A 7,731-nucleotide genomic window follows, 5' to 3' on the forward strand; every position below is an offset into this window, starting at 1 on the left:
GTTGACGAGTACAAAGTATTTTCCGAGTAATAGAGTCAATATTCCGTGGCTTGGCTTTGATAAAACTCACTCAACTGGCCGCGCAGCTTCTGTGATAATCACAGCGCCCCCCCCGCATAAAAACCGCTCGGATCAATCTCAACACACACAGAAACAGTGAGAACATGCGCTCTCTCTCTCTCGCTCTCTCTCTCTCTATCTCTCTCTCTCTTCTCGCTCTTCTCTTCTCGCTCTCGTCTACTCGCCCGCTCCGTACTTCAGTCAATCGGTCTGGGATCTGTTCCGTTAACGTTTAGGGTTTCTTCAGGTTGTTTTTAACTTCGGTTTATGAGTACTTCAGAACATAGGAACCAGTAGATTTCTGGGGAACGTGGGTCAGACATCTTCTGGGTTTAAATGCATCTCCCGTTGCGTCGCTGCCATCGGAGATGTTTTTTTTTTTTTACTGTACAGCGCCCCCCGCCGCCCTCTCTCTGTGTTCTCTTTACTCACCTACACACAGACACACAACAACCACACACACACCACACACACACACACCACACACACACAACAACCTGTGTGCGAAATAAAATAAATAAAAAAATAAAAAAGAACAAAAACAAAAAAAATCACACGACTCATATAAAAATAAAAAGTTAAAAAAGAAGTTTTAATTGAGTAGTAAAACTCTTGTGTCATTACATGTTACTTCATATTGCAACCGCATGTGTTGTCTATTGGTGCAAACATTTGTATATAGTTTGTTTGTTACAGACAACACCATTGATCTGAAGCTCAATGCGGTCATGTAAAAGTTTTAAATCAGCAATAAATATAAATATTTTGTTCAACTCCTACAATTGCATGCTAAATAACATACCGGTAAAGCCCGCACTTTCAAGAGAAACTGACCCACTTCCGGTTAAATAGACCACTTTCTGTTAGGCGCCCACTCTGAGTCGGATCCGGATACAGAAATTCATGTGTAAACAGATACAGATACAGATACAGATAAGCTCTACTCGACTCATCCTAGTGCTACTCTTAAAGGGATGGCACTCTGATTGGTTATTGCACGTTACGCCCAAACTACACCAGTACTTCAGACCAACCCATTTTAGATTGCCTCGATGCAATAGTTGGTTATCCAATAGCAACTGCGCGCGGATCCACCCACAAGATACTTGATACTTGCATTCAGATGTTAAAAATAGGGGCCCACGTGTTAAATATCAAGTTTCACCTGACAAGCCTAATTCAGTACTGTCAATCACCACTGAAACACTCCCCTTTCCAAGTATAATAACTCCACCCTTCAGGCTTGGACACAAACTTTGCCTCAAGCAAACCAGGCAGAACATAAGAGAGAAGTGATGTGAATCTAATGAACGTTTTTGTGGTACGAATACTTATATTTGGTCACCTGAATATCGTGCCTGAAATTTTGATGTACTTGTTTGGGTTGCGTTGAATGTATAGGATTAAAGTCAGAGAAAACCAGGTACAGAAGTGGATGTCAGTGCAAACTGTGGATGCATTACTGATGTAAGTCAACTAAATCCAACCTAATTGGTAATTGATTGTTAAAGCTATTAGATCTGGACAGTTTTTTAATATCTATCATCCATCATCCCCTATCATCCATATCCACCGCAACCAGTGTAACCTTTTCCCTGCATTGACAACAAAAAAACTTTGGAACGCACTGGATCTGTGTTTAAATGGCCACACACTGTAGAGATGTCAGTGAACCAACACCATCTGCACTTGATCCAAGTGATCCCATGTTTCATGAGTCCAGGTCACGAGTCCTTCTCACGCGTCATATTGCCTTTGTTGTAATAAACCTTACTAATGACAAAAAAACTGCTGTTTTTGTATATCACCTGTTTCTTTCCTTACGGTTAGGATGATGTCTTTGTAGTTTGGTGCTTCACAATAAATGTTGATTAGACAGTGTCAGGTTTTTTCTTGTTGTGATTTGATGAGCCCTCCGAACCGAGGGTGATATTTTAAAAATGTCCGCTATCCATTCTCGATGTAGGAGGAGGATCTGAGCCCTCCAGCCATTCAGACACACCAGTATGCAGAGGTATTATTTTTGTTTAGGACGTTTGCCATCACATCTTTGCAGCATGTCAATCTTTATCGTTCATGGCTATCCGCCTCTCAGCCTCAAAATGTTGGTATGAAAATTTTAAATTGCTGTCAGTACCATGTATTATGAGTGAATAAACCTTGTTGAATGACTGTATACGCCTTATGAGTATCCTTGTAACCTGCAACTCTTTCTTGTCTGAGTTTGTCCTCGCCGAGGCCTAGAGCGGTTGTAATTTATACCTTGGTTATTGTTTCTCAGCATATTAACTTGTTATTCGGACTATTGTTATCAAGTTGGATGGTTTTGACCCAAATGGGAGTATTTAAGTAGTATTGAGTTAGGCATTAGCAAAGGCGTGCCATCTTAACCGGAAACCACAATTAGTTTAACCAAATGTTAACGTAGGCTTAGATGAAAAGTCATTAGGATTCATCTTCAGGTAACCAGAAAAACGATAAGGATTAATGGACAGCAGAGATGGAAGTAAGGAAAGTACAAATACTTCGTTACTGTATCAGTCGATTTCAGTAATTTTTACTGTACTATTTATTTGTGGCAACTTTGTACTTCTATCCGTGCATTTACCAAATAGTAGGTGCTAACGTTAGATATGACATGGATGCCGCTACCGTAGCCATATGTAATATAAAGGGCGAAATGAAATGAAAATGAAGAAAACAGAAAATCCCAGCAGAAAGAGCAAGAAATGTTTTTTTTCTCAAAACTTTGAAAGCTCAAACTGCCCATGCGCCCACCTTCTTGTCTATGGGGAACCAAGACAACTAAATCAGCAGGAGATGTTCGATTATGGGGCAGAACAATAAATTACAGCAGCGAAGGTAGAGTTGGTTGGACAAATATTCATCTTCACAGTCAAGTAGGCTAGGGTGTCTTTTCTTTCACATGCTCAGGAGTGTCTCAACCAGCGGATGCTTAAATTATATCCGAAATCCATCGAGGTATTAGTCCTATATCACTTTGTAAAAAACACAGTACAGATGTTGCCATCTGAAAGCGCAGGCTGAGAAGTAATCTGCGTTAGCCACAAAATGCGAAAATGGGGAATGGGACCAAAGATGGTCTTACCTTTAAAGTAGGTTCAAACTACAAACTTTCAAAGTGCGTCAGTCCGGTGTACTGTTCACACTGCACAAACTTCCGTTTTGTTGTTGTGGCACACCAAATAGTGAGAACTGTTGTGGGAGGAAAAGTTCTTGGGGTAATGCTAAACGTCTGATAGTGACATGACTCTGAGTGTACTGGAAGTTTTGTGGGGTAAGGTGAACAAGAAAAGGAGACAACCACAGTGCCTGTACCACTCACACCAATCAGACAGAACAGTGGTCCAAGGACAAACATGTTGTCTGTGTCAGGTAGCAGGATCCATAGAACTGTGGACCACACCGACAACCAAGGTGGTTTGACACCATCGCTCTGCCACAGTGAGGACTATTGGTGGTCATGTAGCTGCCACAAGTTGCCTGGAGATGGGGTCTTCACAGCGTGCAGGGATCCATCATATATGACTGAGCCCAGGAAGCTATAGTGGAAGTTGGCCACAGGTACAATGATTTGGCAGACTGTTGCCGGTGGTTAGAAGTTATACCCTCTCCTCTGGTCGGAGCCAGTGGACAGGTAGTCAAGAAGAGCATGAGCATCTATTGGCAGCAGTTTAGGGGGGGAGAAGTGGTTGAGGATTAGTTCAAAAAACCAACCTTTTAAGCTTAGGCATCTGTTTGTGGAGGGAACATGGTTACGTACAGTGGTGGGTTACAGGGCTTTCAGTTTGCCCGGGGATCCTAACTACTTTGGAAGTACTGCCTAATAGGTTCCAAAATGCCACGATAGTGCTTGTATGAGGGGAATCTAATACCAGTATACAATTGAAATTAGGATCTTGGTCATACAAGGTCAAGATGCTATAAGAAAGAAAGAGGAAAAAATGTACTTAACAAACTGGACACCTACAGGAGAGCATTGCGTATATCCTGCTATCTGCATACCATTAAGGTGACCACCAGTGTAATTCTGGTTTATGCAGGACTCATCCAACAGTTCATTCTTTTTGTACCAACTGTGCAAATAGATTCACATATTTTACACTTGAGTGAGTTAGGCTTACACTACATGAAGGGGTAATTAAGCCAACAACTTCTTTTGATCAACCATCAAGCGTTAAAGGACTGTGTTTATCCTGAGCGTCTGGCTCTAGAGAAATGTTTGAAGAAGTACAATCTTAGGACTGTACTGGTGACACAGTGCGTAGAAGGATGGTGACTGGCTCTGGAGGGTGGTGGAGGATGCTGTGTGGGGAATGTGAGAATGTGAGAGCAGCTTCTCAGAGTCAAATAAGGGTTATACCAAACAGCGACCCAATCACCTATTCCAGACGATCAATTCGCAGCTAGAGTCGATGGAGAACAGCTGGTGTTGTGAAGGCAAAGACATGTAGTCAATGTTTTTCTCTTTGTTAGTAATGGAAGGAAAGAGGGAGGAGGAAAAGGAAGTGTATAATCACACAGTAGTTAAACACATAAAATAGAAGCGTAGTGGTTCTGAGGTAGAGCAAACTGTAGTGTTGTGCAGACAGATAGTAGAGCAAGAGATTAATAAAGTAGCAGTTTTAGTGTGAAAAATCTTTGGTTACAATGTCAAAACATACATCCGAACATAAGCAAGAATTACAGCGTATTACAAAGGATGTGATAAAAACGAAAACTCTATAAACCATACCATCTGTAGTGGGCAATTGTCTTCCGATGAACAGAAACAACTAAAAAACTCAATATACAACAGCCCTGAACACGAAGGAGTGATATACGCAGAATAAAAAACTTTGATGTCAACAGGCCAGAGATGGCAGTCTGTGAGGTTTATGATCATTTCTTGAGCTTACAAACATTTCTCAACTCTGTGGACTCTGGGACTTGTCTCTGTCCCTGCTTTGGTAAAAAACCATCAGCCCTCCCCCGGGGTCTAACTCCCACATACCTGTGTCACCTATACTTGTAGATACACTGGTGGAATAAAACTCCTCAACTGGCCGCGCAGCGTTCTGTGATAATCACAGCGCCCCCCCCGCATACAAACCCGCTCGGATCAATCTCACACACACAGAACAGGGAGAAATGCGCTCTCTCTCTCTCGCTCTCTCTCTCTCTCTCTCTCTCTCTCTCGCTCTCTCTTCTCGCTCTCGTATCTCTCTCGCGCCGCTCCGCTACTTCAGTCAATCGGTCTGGGATCTGTTCCGTTAAGTTTAGGGTTTCTTCAGGTTGTTTTTAACTTCGGTTTAAGTACTTCAGACATAGGAACCAGTAGATTTCTGGGGAACGTGGGTCAGACATCTTCTGGGTTTAAATGCATCTCCCGTTGCGTCGCTGCCATCGGAGATGTTTTTTTTTTTTTACTGTCAGCGCCCCCCGCCGCCTCTCTCTCTGTGTCTCTCTTTACTCACCTACACACAGACACACAACAACACACACACACACCACACACACACACACCACACACACACAACAACCTTGTGTGGAAATAAAATAAATAAAAAAATAAAAAAGAACAAAAACAAAAAAAATCACACGTCATATAAAAATAAAAAGTTAAAAAAGAAGTTTTATTGAGTATGAAAACTCTTGTTCATTACATGTTACTTCATATTGCAACCGCATGTGTTGTCTATTGGTTGCAAACATTCTGTATATAGTTTGTTTGTTACATGACAACACCATTGATCTGAAGCTCAATGCGTCATGTAATAGTTTTAAATCAGCAATAAATATAAATATTTTGTTCAACTCTACAATTGCATGCTTAAATAACATACCGGTAAAGCCCCGCACATTTCAAGAGAAACTGACCACTTCCTGGTTAAATATGACCACTTTCCGGTTTAGGCGCCCACTCTGAGTCGGATCCGGATACAGAAATTCATGTGTAAACAGATACAGATACAGATACAGATAATGCTCTACTCGCTCATCCCTAGTGCCTACTCTTAAAGGGATGACACTCTGATTGGTTTATTGCACGTTACGCCCAAACTACACCAGCTACTTCAGACCAACCCATTTTAGATTTGCCTCGAGTGCAATAGTTGTTTATCCCACTAGCAACTGCGCGTGAGATCCACCCACAAAGCTACTTGATACTTGCATTTCAGATTGTTAAAATAGGGCCCACGTGTTAAATATCAAGTTTCCACCTGACCAGCCTAATTCATGTACTGTCAATCACCACTGAAACCACTCCCCTTTCCAAGTATATATAACTCCACCCTTCAGGCTTGTGACACACTTTTCCCTCCAAGCAAACCAGGCAGAACAAAGAGAGAAGTGATGTGAATCTAATGAACGTTTTTGTTGTATAATACTTATATTTGGTCACCTTGAATATCGTGCCTGAAATTTTGATGTACTTGTTTGGGTTGCGTTAGAATGTATAGGGATTAAAGTCAAGAGAAAAACCAGGTACAGAATGTGGATGCAGTGCAAACTGTGGATGCATTACTGATGTAAGTCAAGCTAAATCCAACCTAATTTGTTATTATTGATTGTTTAAAGCTATTTAGATCTGTGACAGTTTTTTTATATATCTATCATCCATACATCCATCTATCATCCATTATCCACCTGCAACCAGTGTAAACCTTTTCCCTGCATTGACAACAAAAAAACTTTGGAACAGCACTGGATCCTGTGTTTAAATGGCCACACCCTGTCAGATGTTCAGTGAACCAACACCATCTGCACTTGATCCAAGATGATCCCATGTTTCATGAGTCCACTGTCACGCAGCTTCCTTCTCACAGCGTCATATTGCCTTTGTTGTTAATAAACCTCTACTAATAGCAAAAAAATCTGCTGTTTTTGTATATCACCTGTTTCTTTCCCCTTACGGCTCTAAGGATGATGTCTTTGTAGTTTTGGTGCTTCACAATAAATGTTATTAGAGCAGTGTCAGGTTTTTTCTTGTTGTGATTTGATGAGCCCGCTCCAGAACCGAGGGTGATATTTTAAAAATGTCCGCTATCCATTTCTCGATGTAGGAGGAGGGATCTGAGCCCTCCAGCCTATCAGACACACCCAGTATGCAGACGTTATTATTTATTGTTTAGACGTTTTGCCATTCACATCTTTTTGCAGCATGTCAATCTTATCATCTGTCATGGCTATCCGCCTCTCAGCCTCAGAAATGTTGGTATGAAAATTTTAAATTGCTGTCAGTACACCATTTATTTAAGAGTGATAACCTTGTTTGAATGACTGTATAGCCTTTATGATATCCATTGTAACCCTTGCACCTCTTTCTTTGTCTGAGTTTGTCCCTGCCGAGTCCTAGAGCTGTTTTACATTTATCCTTGGTTATTTTTCTCAGCATATTAACTTGTATTACTGACTATTGTATCAAGTTGTGATGGTTTTACTCCAAATGGGATTATTTAAGTAGTATTTGAGTTAGGATTAGCAACAGGCCGTGCCATCTTAACCGGAAGTCACAACAATTAATTTTAAACCCAACATGTTAATCTGCTAGGCTCTAGATGAAAAGTCATTAGGATTCATCTTCAGGTAACCATGAAACAACGTATAAGATTACATGACAGCAGAGATGGGAAGTAATGAAGTACAAATACTTCGTTACTGTACTCA

This window comes from Etheostoma spectabile, chromosome 23 (assembly GCF_008692095.1).
Source record: "Etheostoma spectabile isolate EspeVRDwgs_2016 chromosome 23, UIUC_Espe_1.0, whole genome shotgun sequence".
NCBI lineage: Eukaryota > Metazoa > Chordata > Actinopteri > Perciformes > Percidae > Etheostoma > Etheostoma spectabile.